Here is an 18,897-nt window from a genome sequence, read left to right as displayed (position 1 = left end):
GGAAAATCCTACAGTTTGTCCATCCTTATAAACTCACAACTTTTTTATTAAATCGTTTTCAATCCATTCAACATCCAAAACAACCAGACTCAATCTGTTAACTGTTTTCTCTAGAGTTTTTTTTTGGTTGAACTGATTAACAATTGAACAATGCATATACTGACGAAGCAAATACTTTATCATACAACTAGAAAATAGTTCCAATTACGAGACCAAGAAAGCATGAACTGAGGAGACTAGGTGCAACATAACAATACCCAGGTCCCTTATGCATTGTTGACTTCACAGATCCAGCAGAGTCATTTGGAATTGCATGTAGTCTAAAAACTTGGGTGTTTGCAAGAAAATGTTCCATGCAGGAGTTTTCGTATCCAATTAGGCCTGCAAAAAGAAGTTTTTGGTCCATTTCTTTCATATTCATGTCCGGGTCCAAAACAAAACATGTACAAAGAAACAAATTTTTCCTTTTTGTATTTGATGAAAAATCTTGCATTATAATCTCAAAAAATTATTAGAATTTCGTTCATTTTCTGTACGTTCATTTTCTACTGTACATTTGTCAATAATCATACAAGTTTTTTTGATGGTCTCTACATAACCTAGTAATGTCATCGGCAGAGTGTCATCGTCATCGCTGGATGAGTCGACGATTTGGCCATCCCAGACCACAGTGTGCTCGCGACCACGACCGCGCCACCGCATGTATGAAAACGCAACAGCGTCCGATTCAGTGCTCTCCTCCAAAGTCGGAGACACTCCTCGGCTTCTCCGGTTCCGACTCCGAGTCCGAGTCCCGGAAGGGCACCACGGTCTCAACATCTATCAGTTTGTCTGCCTCCTCATCCTCGTCCAAATTTGCTTCCTCATCTTTATCCGTGTCAGAGGAACTAAACAAAGGTAAAACATGATCGATATGGAGGACGGGTTGGATGTTCTTTTTTCAAAGGTGGGAAAAACAGGTTGTTCACATGGTACCAGTCATAGTTTAACAATAAACAAGGTCAAAAGCAATAGTCAAAAGCAAACGAAGGCAAGAAGCAACTGAGAGTCTCCAAATCTTGCCGACAGAAGAGGCACTTTGAATGAAACTCATCAGCCACCTTCCGCCAGTAAATAAAGCACAGCGTGTGCGCCACCTCCTCATGAAAAAATCAAGGTAGAATTGTATTAACGATGAAACTTCCATATCATTCCAGCCAAAAAAAATAATCAAATAACCCTTTTTTTGGATGATTGAAAATTCCTATATTAGCGGAGTTGCGAGCAAAATTAGCTATATCTAAAATAATTTTATTTACTAAATTATCACAATTTTAAGAGCAGATTCTAAAAAAGTTTCTGCGGTTCTAAACACAAAAATTCAGGTATAAAACGAAACAATTAAAAATCATAACATCGGTACTACATTTCAAAGAAACTATCAGTTTTACGAAAATCTAACGACGGTTGCTTGTAGATATAGGAGCGCCCAGTTTTTACGTCGATTTTGTGAAATTTAAGAGATATATTTATCAAGCAAAAAATCAATATCGTGTCTCACAAAATACCAAAATGCGACCCTCTTAATTATTGCCTGCCTAAAAGTTCATTGAAAGAAAATTAATTCAGTGCAAACAGCAAAAACTTGAAACAGCCTACTAAATTGAGAACATTAATTTAGTCCACGAATTAAGACGGACAAACAATAAACGCCACGAATACTTTTAAGATTTTACATTCAGACGGACAAACAATAAACGCCACGAATACTTTTAAGATTTTACTTTTAACATTCGCCCAAATACTACATAGTGACGGAGCGTAGAAAAAGCAACTATTGACGACTGGCCTGCGTCAGTTACTTAATTTCTACCCATTTGTTTTACCGTCTAGACCTAGCTAGTTGATTTCTGGTCTGTTTAGGGCTAAGTAAGAAGTGCCATTTTTTAACAATCAGTCAAACAATTTTTGATCAGCTTTCGTTACATGCAAAGATAACCACATAGTCGGATTCCCAGACTACATGATTACCATTGAAACACGACTCGAATATCATATTTTACTATATTTTTAGTGACAGTTATACACTAATTCCATTGGAGATGGATTGACCCTTTCCTATTTCTAGCTACTCATGCTCCGAAATACTATATAAAGTCAGAGTAAGTTCAGCTATTCAGGGCATCACAGCAGCTAAAAAGTGAATTTTACAGTCTACTAAGTCTTTGGGCACCGGGCCTCCAATTCCACTCTCCCTCAGAGATAACTCTCTTATCTTCTCGATCTCGTGGCACGGGGGAGTACTGATCCGCTCCGGATGTCCCACTGAAGCCTCCTTTCTTCTCTGTAAACTTTCTTCTCTGGCTTGTATTCTTTTCGGAACGTGATATCACTTTTCGAAATTCTCACCCTATCCCCAATTATGATTTCTGGTTTGGTAGATTTCATGAACGATTTGTTATACAAAAATGATAAAAAATCACTTTTTTTCAAATCTTTTGGAGATTTTCCAATAAATCGACTTTTATGACAGTTCAATAAAAAAAATTGCTGCAATTTGGGGAAAACTTTCTCACCATGACCTTCAATGTAACGATATATTATATGTTATAAAGACTGAGCTGCTCGCTCTGCAAATGCAGCTTTTGTTTCACTCATTGTTGAGTAAACTTCAATGTAATTCTCCTTGCAAAACTTTTAAAAAGCTCCCCCATATTATGTTCGTTTATCAACCCAAAACTTTTCAGGAGTGCTTTTTGAAAGCTTGTAAAGTGTCTTTGGCATACTTTTTTTCATTGTTTGAACTCTGACCAATCTCGAAAAATTATCTACAGCAACTAATAAATAATTGGCTCCAGTGTTTTGACCAGCTAACTTGTCTACAAAAGCTGGGTCCTTTCACCAGATTTCTTGATATATTTAGAAAAAAACTTGAAGTACTCGAAAAACGCCAGACTGGTGAACCAAAATTTGTATACGATGTCTTGGTTTGTAAAAAAAACGTCTATTTTTGTTTTTGATAAACCACTCAAGTTTTGAATAGAGCCGTACGCAGCTCTGCCCCTAGAATACAATCTGTTCAGTCTTACCTTTTCAGATTTGGAAACTGATCCAAGTTCCTCTGTCTTCTGCTTTGGCATTCTTGTTAACAACAAACTTAGGTGGAAGTTGAGTTGCTTCCAAACTATTAGAGTAAACACTTGGAAAATTGGTGTTTTTTTGCTTTAGTGCACACACAAAGTCTACAATAGATTCTTTTGTATCTCGATGATCTAATAATTTTTTTTTGATTGGCTGAGCTTATTTTTAGGAGAATTCAAAATTAAACCAATCAGGTGGGCTTATTTTTACTCAATTTCAACCTTGAAATTACAGCATTGTAAACAGAATGAAACTTTTTTAGTACAATCACATCTTTTTCTTGCTTTTGTTCAAAATTTTGTTTTCTTAGACGTGTTCTTTATGACTGATAAACTGAGTACGGAACTATAACAATCTGTTCCATACCATGTCAACCGTTTAATGAAAAAAGGGGTGATGATAGAGATCAATTGTAACCCTTTTAGTTGAACTTAAAACAATTCTTCTTTTATGTAGAGGATTTTTTTTGTGTTAGTTCTGAAATTTCTTTTCGTCGTTTTACTACGTCTTCTTTTGGAAAATGTCGAAGCCCTCTTTTAAATAGGTTTACTAAACAGTCGATGAGAAACTGAATGAAATCGTCTGGACAATTGAGAATGAAATGTTTTCCAAGTTTCAGGGAAATTTTTTGAAATATTTGGAGAATGGAGACGTATTGTATACTCATTGTCTAATAATTTTGTCCCTCATCCAGCTGGTTAATAAAATGTTGTTGGAACTGAACAACTATTAGAGCGAGACCTAAGTGAATCATCTGTTTTGGGGGTGAAACCAATAAGTAAATGACAATAAGAAACAGATGCTGCATTTTGATACCACTCTTTCAATTGAGATCATAGACCTAGTTGTTGACTTAATGTTTTGAATTGTAAAACATATCTCGGTGACTTGAACAAGACTATGTGCGTAATTTGCAACTCCTCATCTCTTCCCAATAAGCTGAGATGAAATAATTTGTGTTTGATGTATCTGATATTCAGACCCCTGTGTCTCCCAGCAGTTGCAATTTTTACAAATTGTTTGGAGTAGGAATTTTCTTCACAAGTATCATTGAATACAAGCAGATACTTAGTTCCGTAATTGGGAAAATTTTCAAACAAGTCAAAATCTACTCCTTGGTTAAACATACGTTTTTTCTTTGCATTTGACTATAAAGAGTTTGTATAAAAATAAAAGTTTTGCGTCGAATGCTGGTTGAAAAGAATCAATTTTCAACCAATCAAAAATAGGATAAGATTTTGCAGATCCAGTTTGACCAACTAATGATAAAAAAATTCGTTTTTTAGTAGAAACTTTTTTATGCATAGCTTTGGGGCAGGTAGAATATAATCGACAGTAAAGATAGCTACACAATATGTCGTTTCTCTATATGTTGTGGACAGCATGATTCGAACGATTGCATATACTAGCATCAAAAGTATAACAAAAACTAACCCAGAAAAACAAAAAAGAGATCTTTTACTTGTACGTCCAAACAACTTCCAAGGTTTTTGTTCCTGATTTTCTTCATCAAAAACAAAATTTTCTAATTTTACGTGCTTGTCACAATGATCGACCATCTTGATTTCTAGAAACAAAAAGTTGACAATGATATTTAATTGAAGTTTAAAAAAGGCAGTGCAAAAAGATTATCATGATTTACAGTTTGTTTAAAAAAAACATCGAGTCCATGTTCCGTATGCAAATGCTTTTCTTTCTGCACAGTGAAGAGTTTTTGCATAGCGAAACGGGTAGCTGCTACGCCTCCAATCATATTCTTTATCTTTGAAAACCAAATACAGAATTTTTGGACATGCGTTATCATCCAAGTTTATAATATTTCTTTCCAAAAACTCTGACAGAATATTACATTTTTCATAAACTTTTGCAAAAAATTCCAATTCTGTGGCATTTAGATTTTCAAAATTTTTCTAAGTTCAGTGTATCTTTTGTAACCATGGTTTCAACTGATTCCATGAAGATGCTTTTACACTAAAAAGATTGGGATGTTGGAGGAAGAAAGGAAAATCCTACAGTTTGTTCATCCTTTATAAACTTATAACTCTTTTATTATTTTGTTTTCAACCCATTCAATATCCAAAACAACCAGACTCATTCTGTTAACTGTTTTCTGTTTTCTCCAGAGTTTTTTTTGGTTGAACTGATTAACAAATGAACAAAACAATGCATATACTGATGAAGCAAATACATTATCATACAATTAGAAAATAGTTCCAATTACGAGACCAAGAAAGCATGAACTGGGGAGACTAGGTGCAACATAACAACACTCAGGTCCCTTATGCATAGTAGACTTCACAGATCCATCAGAGTCATTTGGAATTTTATGTAATCTAAAAACTTGGGAGTTTGCAAGAAAATGTTCCATACAGGATTTTTCGTATCCAATTAGGCCTGCAAAAAGAAGTTTTCGGTCCATTTCTTTCATATTCATGTTCGAATCCAAAACAAAACATGTACAAAGAAACAAATTTTTCCTTTTTGTATTTGATGAAAAATCTTGCTTTATAATTTCAAAAAATTATTAGAATTTCGTTCATTTTCTGTACATTCATTTTCTACTGTACATTCGTCAATAATCATACAAGTTTTTTTGATGGTCTCTACATAACCTAGTAATGTCATCGGCAGAGTGTCATGGTCATTGCTGGGGGAGTCGACGATTATGCCATCCCAGACCACAGTGTGCTCGCGACCACGACCGCGCCGCCGCACGTATGAAAACGCAACAGCGTCCGAGTCAGTGCTCTCCTCCAAAGTCGGAGACACTCCTCGGCTTCTCCGGTTCCGACTCCGAGTCCGAGTCCCGGAAGGGCACCACAGTCTCAACATCTATCTGTTCGTCTGCTTCCTCATCCTCGTCCTCATTTGCTTCCTCATCTTTATCAGTGTCAGAGGAACTAAACAAAGGTAAAACCTGATCGATATGGAGGACGGGTTGGATGTTCTTTTGTCAAAGGTGGGAAAAACTGGTTGTTCACATGGTACCAGTCATATCTTAACAATAAACAAGGTCAAAAGCAATAGTTACGAAGGCAAGAAGCAACTGAGAGGCTCCAAATCTTGCCGACAGAAGAGGCACTATGAATGAAACTCATCAGCCACCTTCCGCCAGCAAATAAAGCACAGCCTGTGAGCCACCTCCCCATTTTGGATCTGATGTAGGAGTCTCCCCTCCTCATAACAGATCGGGCAGATTCCATAATTTTTTTATTCATGTTTTCTGAAAATCAAAAAGTAAGTTAGTTACTCAGACAGCATGCTAAAACTTGGGATCATATAGTTTAATTTATAGAAAAAAAACTGTTTTTAAAGTGTAAATTGATAAATTTAGACATTCTGTACCTATTCGTTGTAAAAACTGTACAAATTATCAAATAATCGAATCCGGTATCAGAAAGTCTTCAGGCCCTTTTAACTGATATTAATGCAAGCATTGCTTCCACTGGCAATACTCCGCATGACCTACGATGGTGTTGGAAGAGACTGTCCATCTCTTCTTTATTCGCCTGCCTTTTCTTAGTTGTTGACCTAATTTCAAAATTATCAAAGTTTAGCATAAACCGTTAAATTGAGCTTTTGAGATGAAATGAGCATTTCAGTATACGGGATGACGAAACTCGTTTTTTGGGATCAATTGAGTACTTCAGTATATGCAATTAAACGGGGTGCAGTTTCTGGGATACGAAATTGAGTGTTTCAGCATCTGCGATGAAATTTAGCCAGAAGTATTTACGTAAATTATTCTGGCAAGGTGATTATCTACGTCTTTGTCGTACGCCTTCAGAATTCTTCAGACCTCCTCCAGATCTTCTAATTCTTGCGGCGGTAGCGTGTCTCTGGTGCTATAAAATTATCTTTTTCTATTTTTAGTTATTTCGACAAAAATGTATCACATTAATATTTGAAGCTAACCACATATGCACCATAAGCTCATTCAGAGCCAACATCGGAAAAGCAGGGTAGCAGATGCTGAAGTGCTCCCCGTCCTTCCGCTCGTGTCGGAAAGCTCTGGCAGCCGTCAGCAGGTGTCCACGATGGATGAAATTGTCACCCAGAGCCAGTGACTCTGAATGCGTTTCAACCATGTGTATCATGCCAGCTGGCATAACGAGCGCCTGGTGCTCCGTCAGAACACTTTTCTGACACCCTCCAGCATCATAGCGAAAATCATCTCCGGAAACATCGGTTTCCAACCCAGAGGTTGCTGCACCAGATTTTCCTGGAATATCTGCTTGTTGTTGACCGACGGAGCTATCAAATTAAATGTTTTGCAGCCTAAGAGAAGAAGAACTTTATGGAACAGATTTCCATATTTCGCTACAAAAAATGTGCACCACATTTTGTTTGACCTTTCACTAAAAGGTACATCACAAATGTACCGCAGAAATACTGGTGTAATGGTGTTACTGCAACAGCCTGCGATAACAGCAGGTAGCTTAACTCCTTCGTCGGTATCTGTCTTCTCCAGTTTCCTTTTATGTATGTGTCCCAACGACAAATCCTTGACTGCTTTTGATACAAACAATTTCGTGGCGACCGACAGCCCAAAGTTCGAACATCAGCTGGCTTAATTGGTTGTATGTATTGCTAGGATTGAAGACAAAAGTCAGGTTAAACCTATTTGAAAACTGGACACTATCGGTGAAAAGGAGTCTAATTACTTTACAAACTGATTACCTTTTCTTTTAAGCTATACTGTCTAGCTCTGAGCTCATCTGGTTGTTCCTTCGAAATATCGTCAATGAAATTGTCCCCATACATTCAGCTGTTAAACTGGCAGCTATCCGCAGGACCTGTTAATTGGTTTTTGAAGTCCTTGATGGATTTAGCCGAGGGAACTAACAAGGCTCCTTGTCGGCCAATAAACCAGTCTGACTGAGCCAGTTGACAAGATCAACTGCAGGTACGCACTGAATTAGAAAAAGTCATGATCTAGAGAAAGGCATAATCTAACAAAATAATCAAAGAAGAAGATCGACAATTAGTTATATCTACTTTGAGCTATTTTTCGTTTCAGATGCTTACTTGCGAAAGTCTATCTCTTAGTTCGCCATTGTCAATTGGAGGTAACACGTCAATATGAGTGGCACTCGTGCTACAAGAGCTGTCTGAAACCACGGCAAAAATCTGCGGTTTCTTCCAAAGAAATTTTGGTTTCTGTATCTGTCCCAGATGAAGTCGTTGATCTGTCCTCATATCTGCGTCAACCAGACGAAGTGGCGAATTGAAGCCTGGTATAGGAAAGGGCGAAACAAACTCTGGTAGGAGATGACGTGGATCTGGCATCAGACACGGTCCGTTCGGTACTTCGGGAAGTGGTACCACCCTAATTGGCGCAGCTGGCGAACCGATGGGCAACTGGTCGGTGACTTTCGAGGTGTGTTCATTGATAGTACTTGTCTCTTCTGGAGCAGTAACTGTAGTACCAACAGTACCTGCAGCAGTGCCCTTGGAGCAGTGCCCTTGTTCATTGATAGTACATGTCACTTCTGGAGCAGTAATTATTGCACAAACAGTACCTGCAGCAGTGCTCTTGGAGATTCCACCGCCATTCAGTTAAAAAGAGGGCTAAAACTGGAGGTTCATTTAATTGAAGACTGTTTTATAAAAAAAACACGTGTTTGTTCATACAATTTGAATGGTCAAAATGGGTTCCTCATCCTCCGGCTCCATTTTGCACAGTAGATGTTCATTTAATTGTAGACTATTATATAGAAGAAACAAGTGTTTTCTAACATACATTTTGATTGGTCAAAATGGGTTCCTCATCTTGCGATGCATTTTTTACGGTAGTCCGCGTCCTCTGCCTCTTCGATACAATCTAGTTGCGCAGACGTGGACTAAAAAATGTAGTTTAGTGCTAAAACAGTTTGATTACGGAATCAAAAACGCATAGATCGATGGGTTTATATCTTATTTCAAAAGCACACATCTTTACTCACTCGGATCATCGCCGATTTCATCCTCGCAGATCAAATTTGTCCCCCTCTGCTTCGCTCTGAGTGGTTATTGGCACCACTAATAAGTGTCCCTCACAAAGTTATAATTTTTCCTAGTGGGAGAGAGCAGCTTTCGTTTGAGCCCAGATCTTCGATTGGCTCTTATCCTCTCCCAGCATGCAGGCGACAACACATGCTCTGCAGATCTGTAGCAGTCGCTGAAGCCCTCCGTGCCACAGAAAAAGCAGGTCAGTTTCTTCAGTTTCGCATCCCTCTTCTCGCATTGCTTTTCAGCAAAATTGCGGAACATGTTGCTTTTTTGCGAAAAATGTAGATCGCATTCTGGAAACGAAAAAAAAATCAGTCGAGGATTAAAATTTAGACACTAAAATTTTTTTCATCGTATCGATTTTGTTACACCAATTGGTACGCAGACTAAATTTAGGCTACGGCATCGTTAACCTTCGTTGCAAAAGCAAAGCCCTCCTTACTTTTAAAATTGATTCACATGTGAGGTGGGGGAAAAGGAAAAAAAACAATAAACTTTATTCGAATCCGCAAATTCTATATCATTTTTTTTGGAATCCAGGATCAAATCTTTTGAAATTTTGCCAAATCAAATTTGTGGTACTCTTTAGGATGTGAAGCCGGTACCTCAATGATGAAATGCGCGCCTCTCTGTTTATAATAATTTAACGGCAAAACCTGCGGTTTTTTCACAAGAGTTTTTGGTTTCTGTATCTGTACAGGATGAAGTAGTTGATCTGTCCTCATAACTGCGTCAACCAGACGAAGTGGCGAGTTGAAGCCTGGTATAGGAAAGGGCGAAACAAACTCTGGTAGGAGATGACGTGGATCTGGCATCAGACACGGTCCGTTTGGTACTTCGGGAAGTGGTATCATCCTAATTGGCGCAGCTGGCGCACCGATGGGCAAGTGGCCGGTGATTTTCGAGGCATGTTCATTGATTGTACTTGTCACTTCTGGAGCAGTAATTGTTGCACCAACAGTACCTGTAGCAGTGCCCTTGGAGATTTCACCGCCATTCAGTGAAAAAGAGGGCTAAAACTGGAGGTTAATTTAATTGAAGACTTTTATATAAAAGAAACACGTGTTTTGTTACATACAATTTGAATGGTCAAAATGGGTTCCTCATCCTCCGGCTTCATTTTGCACAGTAGATGTTCATTTAATTGTAGACTTTTATATAGAAGAAACACGTGTTTTGTAACATACATTTCGAATGGTCAAAATGGGTTCCTCATCTTGCGACGCATTTTTTACGGTAGTCCGCGTCCTCTGCCTCTTAATCGTTGTCGCGATACAATCTAGTTGAGCAGACGTGGACTAAAAATTGTGGTTTAGTGCTAAAACAGTTTGAATACTGAATCAAAAAACACATAGATCGAGGGTTTTGTATCTTATTTCAAAAACACACATCTTTACTCACTCGGATCGTCGCCGATTTCATCCTCGCAGATCAAATTTGTCCTCCTCTGCTTCGCTCTGAGTGGTAATTGGCGCCACTAATAAAGTCCTTCACAAAAATATAATTTTTCCTAGTGGGAGAGAGCAGTTTTCGTTTGAGCCCAGATCTTCGATTGGCTCTTATCCTCTCCCAGCATGCAGGCGACAACACATGCTCTGCAGATCTGTAGCAGTCGCTGAAGCCCTCCGTGCCACAGAACAAGCAGGTCAGTTTCTTCAGTTTCGCATCCCTCTTCTCGCATTGCTTTTCAGCAAAATGGCGGAACATGTTGCTTTTTTGCGAAAAATGTAGATCAGTCGAGGATTAAAATTTAGACACTAAAATTTTTTTCATCGTATCGATTTTGTTACACCAATTGGTACGCGGACTAAATTATTTAGGCTACGGCATCGTTAACCTTCGTTGCAAAAGCAAAGCCCTCCTTACTTTTAAAATTGATTCACATGTGAGGGTGGGGGAAAAGGAAAAAAAAAACAAAAAACTTTTTCGAATCCGCAAATTCTATATCAATTTTTTGGAATCCAGGATCAAATCTTTGGAACTTTTGCCAAATCAAATTTGTGGTACTCTTTGAGATGTGAAGCCGGTACCTCAATTATGAAATGCGAGCCTCTCTGTTTATATTAATTTAACGGCAAAACCTGCGGTTTCTTCCCAAGAGTTTTTGATTTCTGTATCTATACAGGATGAAGTCGTTGATCTGTCCTCATATCTGCGTCAACCAGACGAAGTGGCGAATTGAAGCCTGGTATAGGAAAGGGCGAAACAAACTCTGGTAGGAGATGACGTGGATCTGGCATCAGACACGGTCCGTTCGGTACTTCGGGAAGTGGTATCATCCTAATTGGCGCAACAGGCGCACCGATGGGCAACCTGCCGGTGATTTTCGAGGTATAATCAATGATTGTACTTGTCTCTTCTGGAGCAGTAACTGCAGCAGTGCACTTGTTCATTGATAGTACTTGTCACTTCTGGAGCAGTAATTGTTGCACCAACAGTATCTGTAGCAGTGCCCTTGGAGATTTCACCGCCATTCAGTGAAAAAGAGGGCTAAAACTGCAGGTTAATTTAATTGAAGACTTTTATATAAAAGTAAGACGTGTTTTGTTACATACAATTTGAATGGTCAAAATGGATTCCTCATCCTCCGAATCCATTTTGCACAGTAGATGTTCATTTAATTGTAGACTATTATATAGAAGAAACACGTGTTTTGTAACATACATTTTGAATGTTCAAAATTGGTTCCTCATCTTGCGACGCACTTTTTACGGTAGTCCGCGTCCTCTGCCTCTTCGTCGGTGTCGCGATACAATCTAGTTGAGCAGACGTGGACTAAAAAAAGTGGTTTAGTGCTAAAACAGTTTGAATACGGAATCAAAAAACACATAGATCGATGGTTTTTTATCTTATTTCAAAAGCACACATCTTTACTCACTCGGATCATCGCCGATTTCTTTTTCGCAGATCAAATTTGTCCTCCTCTGCTTCGCTCTGAATGGTAATTGGCACCACTCATAAGTGTCCCTCGCAAAGTTATAATTTTTCCTAGTGGGAGAGAGCAGCTTTCGTTTGAGCCCAGATCTTCGATTGGCTCTTATCCTCTCCCAGCATGCAGGCGACAACACATGCTCTGCAGATCTGTAGCAGTCGCTGAAGCCCTCCGTGCCACAGAACAAGCAGGTCAGTTTCTTCAGTTTCGCATCCCTCTTCTCGCATTGCTTTTCAGCAAAATGGCGGAACATGTTGCTTTTTTGCGAAAAATGTAGATCAGTCGAGGATTAAAATTTAGACACTAAAATTTTTTTCATCGTATCGATTTTGTTACACCAATTGGTACGCGGACTAAATTATTTAGGCTACGGCATCATTAACCTTCGTTGCAAAAGCAAAGCCCTCCTTACTTTTAAAATTGATTCACATGTGAGGTGGGGGAAAAGGAAAAAAAAAACAAAAAACTTTTTCGAATCCGCAAATTCTATATCAATTTTTTGGAATCCAGGATCAAATCTTTGGAACTTTTGCCAAATCAAATTTGTGGTACTCTTTAGGATGTGAAGCCGGTACCTCAATTATGAAATGCGAGCCTCTCTGTTTATATTAATTTAACGGCAAAACCTCTGCGGTTTCTTCCCAAGAGTTTTTGATTTCTGTATCTGTACAGGATGAAGTCGTTGATCTGTCCTCATATCTGCGTCAACCAGACGAAGTGGCGAATTGAAGCCTGGTATAGGAAAGGGCGAAACAAACTCTGGTAGGAGATGACGTGGATCTGGCATCAGACACGGTCCGTTCGGTACTTCGGGAAGTGGTATCATCCTAATTGGCGCAACAGGCGCACCGATGGGCAACTGGCCGGTGATTTTCGAGGTATAATCAATGATTGTACTTGTCTCTTCTGGAGCAGTAACTGCAGCAGTGCCCTTGTTCATTGATAGTACTTGTCACTTCTGGAGCAGTAATTGTTGCACCAACACTATCTGTAGCAGTGCCCTTGGAGATTTCACCGCCATTCAGTGAAAAAGAGGGCTAAAACTGCAGGTTAATTTTGATTGAAGACTTTTATATAAAAGTAAGACGTGTTTTGTTACATACAATTTGAATGGTCAAAATGGGTTCCTCATCCTCCGAATCCATTTTGCACAGTAGATGTTCATTTAATTGTAGACTATTATATAGAAGAAACACGTGTTTTGTAACATACATTTTGAATGTTCAAAATTGGTTCCTCATCTTGCGACGCACTTTTTACGGTAGTCCGCGTCCTCTGCCTCTTCGTCGTTGTCGCGATACAATCTAGTTGAGCAGACGTGGACTAAAAAAAGTGGTTTAGTGCTAAAACAGTTTGAATACGGAATCAAAAAACACATAGATCGATGGGTTTGTATCTTATTTCAAAAGCACACATCTTTACTCACTCGGATCATCGCCGATTTCTTTTTCGCAGATCAAATTTGTCCTCCTCTGCTTCGCTCTGAATGGTAATTGGCACCACTCATAAGTGTCCCTCGCAAAGTTATAATTTTTCCTAGTGGGAGAGAGCAGCTTTCGTTTGAGCCCAGATCTTTGATTGGCTCTTATCCTCTCCCAGCATCCAGGCGACAACAAAAGCTCTGCAGATATGTAGCAGTCGCTGAAGCCCTCCGTGCCACAGAACAAGCAGGTCAGTTTCTTCAGTTTCGCATCCCTCTTCTCGCATTGCTTTTCAGCAAAATAGCGGACCATGTTGCTTTTTTGCGAAAAATGTAGATCGCATTCTGGAAACGAAAAGAAAAACAAAATCAGTCGAGGATTAAAATTTAGACACTAAAATTATTTTCACCGTATAGATTTTGTTACACCAATTGGTACACGGCCTAAATTTAGGCTACGGCATCGTTAGCCTTCGTTGCAAACGCAAAGCCCTCCTTACAATATAAAATTGATTCACAGGTGAGGTGGGGAAAAAGAAAAAAAAACAAAAAATTTGATTCGAATTTGCAAATTCTTTAGCACTATCGATATCATTTTTTTGGAATCCAGCATCAAATTTTTGGAACTTTTGCCACATAAAATTTGTGGTACTCTTTAGGATGTGAAGCCGGTACCTCAATTATGAAATGCGAGCCTCTTTGTTTATATTTATTTAACGGCAAAACCTGCGGTTTGTTCCCAAGAGTTTTTGGTTACTGTATCTGTAAAGGATGAAGTCGTTGATCTGTCCTCATATCTGCGTCAACCAGACGAAAAGGCGAATTGAAGCATGGTAGAGGAAAGGGCGGCACAAAGTTTGGTAGGAGAGGATGAGGACCTGGCCTCAGACACGGTCCATTCGGTACCTCGGGAAGTGGTACCATCCTAATGGCGCAGCTGGCGCACCGATGGGCAACTGGCCGGTGACTTTCGAGTTTTGTTCATTGATAGTACTTGTCTCTTCTGGATTCTGGAGGGGTAACTGTACTATCAAAAGTACCTACAGCATGCTCTTGGAGCAGTGCCCTTGTTCATTGATAGTACATGTCACTTCTGGAGCAGTAATTGTTGCACCAACAGTACCTGTAGCAGTGCCCTTGGAGATTTCACCGTCATTCAATGAAATAGAGGGCTAAAACAGGATGTTCGTTTAATTGTAGACTATTATATAAAAAACAAGTGTTTTGTTACATACAGTTTGAATGGAGAAACTGGTTTCCTTCTCCTCCGGCTCCAGTTTGCATATTAGATGTTCATTTAATTGTAGGTTATTATAACGAAGAAACACGTGTTTTGTTACATATTTTTTGAATTGTCAAAATGGTTAATCATCTTCCAGCGCATTTGTTACAGTAGTCCGTCTCGTCCTCTGTCTCTTCGTCGTTGTCGTGATACATTCTAGTTGAGCAGTCATGGACTGAAAAATGTGGCTTAGTGCTAAAACAGTTTGAATACGGAATCAAAAAACATATAGATCGATGGGTTTGTATCATATTTCAAAAGCACGCATCTTTACTCACTCGGATCATCGCCGATTTCTTTTTCGCAGATCAAATTTGTCCTCCTCTGTTTCGGTCTGAATGGTAATTGGCACCACTCATAAAGGTCCTGCACAAAATTATAAATTTTCCTAGTGGGAGAGAGCAGCTTTCGTTTGAGCACAGATCTTCGATTGGCTCTTATCCTCTCCCAGCATCCAGGCGACAACACATGCTCTGCAGATCTGTAGCAGTCACTGAAGTCTTCCGTGCCACAGAACAAACAAGTAAGTTTCTTCAGTTTCGCACCCCTCTTCTCGCATTGCTTTTCATCAAAATGGCGGATATGTTGCTTTTTTTAACGAAAATTGTAGATCGCATTCTTGTAGATCACAAACGAAACGAAAATCAAATACAGTGAAGGATTGAAGTTTAGACCTTGATATTTTTTCACCGTATCAATCTTGATACACAAACTGGTATGCGGACTAGATTTGGGCTACGACATCGTTAGCCTTCGTTATAAAAGCAAAACCCTCCTTACAAAATAAAATTGATTCACAAGTGAGGTGGGGAAAAAGAAAAAAAAACCAGTAAACTTAAGTGGAATCCGCAACCTTTTTAGCACTACCTAGATCATTTTGTTGGAATCCAGGATCAAATCTTTGGAACCTTTGCAACATAAATTTTGTGGTAGCCTTTAGGATGTGAAACCGGTTCCTCAATTATAAAATGCGAGCCTTAAAGTTTATTTTGATATACAATTTCAAAAAAAAACGTCTTTTAGGGCACAATAATTGAGATGCACGTTTACTTCGTTGATTTAACAGTCGTCCTTTACAAATAATCAGTTACAAGCGTTTATCTGATATGCAAAAACCTTTTGGATGTTGTTAATTTCTCCCCTTTGGTACCTTGTAACGACATGGGTTGCCCACCATAGTAGATAATGCGCAACCCTGGGAAATTCACCCTATGAAGAAATATCCCCCCTAAGATGCCCCCACGAATATTGTACCATGTTAACTACCCCCCCCCCCCCCCAACTATTCCGCCACGAATTTCGTACCTTGTGAACTACCCTCCCCCCCATTCCATTAGGAGGAGAAATAGTTAGCAAGAGCCCCGATTATTATCCCCCTAAACCGAATGGGGAAACTGTACGGTTGATCCCCATATGTATTGGTTGTTGACAGTGGTTGGGATTTTGCAGAACTGGAACAAACTATCGGTTGTCAGTATTTTGGGATTTTGCAGAAGTGCAAAAAACTATCAATTGCCAGTATTTGGGATTTTGCAGATCTGCAACAAACTATCGATTGTCAGTTCATGGGTTTTTGCAGAACTTTTTGACAGTAATTGGGATTTTGTCAGTATTTGAGATTTTGGAACTGCAAAAATTGTTATCAGTATTAGGATTCTGCATTTGCAACGAAATAGTGTCAGTATTTGGGGTTTCGCCTATATTGTTTTAATTTTGTTTTGTTCGAAGTTCGTTTTAGGTTTTCAGTCAGTGTTTATTGAAATTTTCTCATTGAGTTAAAAATGGTGTTGTAATTGGGAAGTGGGACAAAAAATTTAACGAAATTGGAACAAAATGATCAGTATTTAAAATTGATTTGAACTTCAACAAGAACTATTGAGACTTTGCAAAACTAGGACAAAGTATTTCACTATTTGGGACGGGCAATGGACTGAATGGCGCCATTAACTCCTGTCTGTATTTGAGATTTTGCAAAACTGAACGGACTGTATCCGTAACTGGGGTGGGTTAATAAACTATACGGCGCCATTACACATCCAATTCAGAAACGATGATACAATTATTAATTTGTTTCCTGAAAAAAAAATTTCAGAAGGTGAAACATTTTTACCCCGACAACTTCCTTTAGAAAAGCAAAACTTTGTGCCATATAACAGGAAAACAGGATATAATCTAAAACAAATTACAAAGTATAGTTAAAATGGAGAGTTCAAGAACTATTGACCTCCTCCGATTGCCATAAATAACCATTTGATGAGCGTGTGATAGTCAATAATTATGAAATCTAACACTCGAAAACCGATTTTTCAAACTCAAGAAACAATTAGTGATTTTTTTGTTGATGTTTTAAAAAGGATCGAAGCAATAATGACTCTAGTTGGCTATGAAATCTGTCCGCTGGCTATGAAGCTTAACCCAAATTTGGCCAAGTCGGTTAGGCCAAATTTAAAATCACAGGAAAAAAGGGTATAACCTAGAGTATAATTACAAGGGATAATTAAACTGGGCAGACCAAGGATGATTGATCTCCTCCGATTACCATAATTAACCATTCGAGGAGCGTGTGATAATCACGGATTATGAAAACTAACACTTGAAAGTCAATTAATCAAACTCAGGAAACAATTAGTTACTCTTTTAGTTGACTGCTTAAAAAGTATCGAAACAATTATGACTCTAGCTGGTTATGAAGTCTATCCGCTGCCTATGAAGCTTTACCCAAATTTGGCCAAATCTGTTAGGCCAAAATAAAAATCAAACCAAAACCCACAATTCGTTTTACCGTTTTACCGATTAAGCAAATTGGTAATTACGGATGTGGATATCTTAAATTACACCCTCTACTCAATCATCACTGATTCACGAACACAAAAAACCGATACACGAACTTTAGTTTTCGACTTCGAAAACAGTTACCGACAAAGAAACCCGACAAACCAAACCGACACGAATATCGACGAAAACCGATACGACTTGACGTACCGACAAACAAGCCGAACCGAACCGACATACGAATCGACAAGCAAATGACCGATATACGAATCGGGACGCACAAAACGACGCTTACGGATCGACATACAATTGAACGACTCGCCCGATAGGACAAACGACTCTTCGATGACCAAAAAATTATGGAGCAACAATTGTGGAATCGCTTTCATCATCAAAAATTTCGCATCAGATATTTATCGAAATTTTGTAGACGCCAAAAATTTTGACGAAATCGCAGAAAAAGAGTTGGCAAACAATTATCGAACAGTGCAAAGACTAGTTTCAGAAATGGTCGATGGAAGTTGACGATCTTGTACGAAAAATTGCAATACCACGGCAATGCAGTCATTCGATTGCAGTAGCAGCAGGACTCTAGCAGATGTTATTTTTACGGGTCTTCAAGAAAATACCGCGTGGAACGAAAAAAGGAGGAATCTGATCAAGTTTCTCTTTTTGAAACAATGCCACACGAATACTCACCTTTTAGTGTTATAAACCATCAGAACAGATCGACACTGCCCTTAGAACAGTTAGTAACCTCATCAAGAACACCTATATTATTAAAATCAGCAACCTCACAAACATTAGCTCTTCCAGCACCCTTAGAACCATCAAGAAATTCAGCAACCGCAACCGCATCATATTCAACTTTCGAAGTATGTGATTCCTCGCAAGACTACTCAAAAGAGAGTACTGGCGACACTACAACAGTGGCGCACTCCAGAAGGATCCGCAAGGTTTTGGCGCCAAGTTATGTTTTATGTTCGATGCCATAGAATGCTGAAAAGTACTCCCAGAGAATAAAACGCGGTAAAGGTGGTCGCAACAAGTGTAGATTTATTTTTTCGACCCGTTTTAGGATTACTTGCTTATTTAGGAAACGGGGATCTTGGGAAGATTTCAATTACAGTTTGGCCTAGGCGACAAAAACTGGAAACGTTGACATACTTATCAACACTAAACGATCTCGGCTTGAAATTACAGGCTACAAATCAATCGTTCCTTCTTCTAGACACGTTCGTCGAAGAACCGCCGAAATAGGGGTTCACTTTGGTGTGTAAGCCCGAGAAAGCATTTTCTGGATTTCGAAGTGACCTAGTTTCTTGCGTCAAAGCAGTTGAGTTTCTTTTACTGAAAACCACGGAGCTTCAAGGATTACGC

Source organism: Symsagittifera roscoffensis, chromosome 10 (genome assembly GCF_963678635.1).
Source record: "Symsagittifera roscoffensis chromosome 10, txSymRosc1.1, whole genome shotgun sequence".
In the NCBI taxonomy this organism is placed as follows: Eukaryota; Metazoa; Xenacoelomorpha; order Acoela; family Convolutidae; genus Symsagittifera; species Symsagittifera roscoffensis.
This window is presented reverse-complemented; position numbering follows the sequence as displayed.